We start from the raw sequence: 1986 nt of genomic DNA, 5'->3' as shown, positions 1-1986 counted from the left end.
GCAGGAAATTGTGAAGACACAGAGAAATGTTGGGACTCAGCATTGTTCCCATGCAGTGAGTAACTGTGAGGCCACAAGATCCTCTTCAGGGCTGAAAACTTAACAACTTGCAGAAGCTGGATTTAAGCTTGCAGTAGAATTTTTGTTCACCAAAAGTGATCTTTCTCAGGGGGAGTTTTAGGCAAACATGAAAATATCTTGAGTCATTTCATTTGATCATTAAGAAGCCTCAGTTCCCACTTACTGGTTTTTTCCTTCTGTGCAGTCAGAATAGGGGAAGAAACCCTCACATTGTAAGCAATTAACATAATGTAATTTTTCCAGTGAGATCATCCTTCCTCATTATCCCCAAACACTGCAAATTACTCTCCAGTATGACTAACCTACTTCTGCAAATAAGTCCTGGGGCTCTCTTGGAACATAACACCAATAGTCCTGGGGCTATCATGGATCATAACGAAACAAAATTGCTGCTGGCAAACAACAAAATCAAATCAACATCCCTAATCCAGATGGATACAGCTGGTCTAGGAAGTGAGCAAAACACCAAGGAATCTGAACTGGTCTCATCCCAGAGTTTGAGGTTTGACCCTTGACTGATCACTGCTTTAAACAAGGCAGAATTCATTAGCCAGTACCCCCAGCTGTACAGGAGCCACAGTTGAATGTCCTGTCCATGAATTAACTGCTGCTCAGAGAAAACTGGGATCAAGACAGACTTCCAGAAGGAAAAAGGCAGAGGCTAGCAGTTTATATTGATGAAAAGCAGATGTTTTGCACAGAATTTTGCAGTCATTCAGTGTCTAATCCTTTCCAGCTCTCAACAGCAAAGCTGCATCTTGAGGGAGGTGAATAAAGGTATTGTTAAAGGAAGGATTGTCCTCCCTTCTTCACCTGTCAGACACACACAGAGAAATACACACCTTCTGCAGTGTCCAGGTCTGGAAGCTCGAGGGAACATCCCCCTGTAGCTGTAGGGAACTCTGTCACAGTTAGACTTCAGAAGATGGGTGACACATCCAAAACACAAAAGCCTATGTCATGTTAAGCAACAGATTCCAGAAGTGAGGGGTTGACACTAATGCCACCAGGAACTGTGCAGACATTATAACCCTTCTGAACATCTTGTCCTACAAATCGTCACTAACAAATCATTATGCAAAAGTTGATGCCACTTTTTGTGACCGTTGCAGATTTCATCAACTAAATGAAGCTTAAATGGTTGAAATGGTTGAACAGATCACCCTAAATTCATAGCAATTATCAACTCTGTAGAAAACTCATCAGAATGGACTAGAACTGCCTACTGAGGCTTCATATGTCATTAACATAGGCAGAGTTACAGAGCACAAAGGTAAATACTAAATTTCACAGCTCTTACAAAAACAATATTGCAGCCAATTTTATAAGAGATGAGAAACATTTATTCCTGGACTGCGCAGTCACAGGAGAGTTTATCCAGGAGGATGCTGTGAGTGATGGTATCAAAAGCTTTGCTAAAACCCAAACCCACCACATCGACTGCCTTCCCTTGGTCCTAAGTGGAAACTAAGCAGGACTTTCCCTTCACAAAGCCATGCTGGCTGTGAGTGATGTCTGTGTTGTCTCTCAAGTGTTTTTTAGTAACTGCCAGAATAACTTTCTCCATAATTTTACCAGGCACTGAAGTGAGACTGACAGACCTGTAGTTCAGGCTCTCCTTACACTGCCTGAAAACCAGCTCCATTTCAGTCCATGCCACACAAATGCAAAACAAACTCAAACAATTCTGGCTACAAATTACAGGAAGAATCTTCAGTGGGCAGAGGACCTCCAGTGGGCCATCCTGGGAAATTAGCTGCACCAAAGCAATACTTAAGGGGATGTTGTGCAACTAAAGGAAAGATTCAATACACATCCTAAAGAAAATACTTTCTCACTCACACCCCAGGGAATGCAGTTAGAGCAAGGAACTGCTGGGAGAAGGAATAATCTAAGAATCATTTC

General features: G+C 42.1%; 1 protein-coding gene across 1 annotated transcript in view; it reads left to right on the top strand.

The window, feature by feature from the left end:
* The window catches only part of TMEM204 (transmembrane protein 204), a gene marked incomplete at its 3' end in the record, with an annotated part of 10409 nt that overhangs the window by 8174 nt on the left and 249 nt on the right, over positions 1–1986 (top strand). The gene's annotated exons all lie outside the window — the stretch shown is intronic.

Source organism: Acanthisitta chloris, unplaced genomic scaffold (genome assembly GCF_000695815.1).
Source record: "Acanthisitta chloris isolate BGI_N310 unplaced genomic scaffold, ASM69581v1 scaffold24735, whole genome shotgun sequence".
Classification (NCBI taxonomy): Eukaryota; Metazoa; Chordata; class Aves; order Passeriformes; family Acanthisittidae; genus Acanthisitta; species Acanthisitta chloris.
The sequence above is the reverse complement of the archived record's forward strand: the minus strand, read 5'-3'. Positions and strand labels throughout refer to the sequence as shown.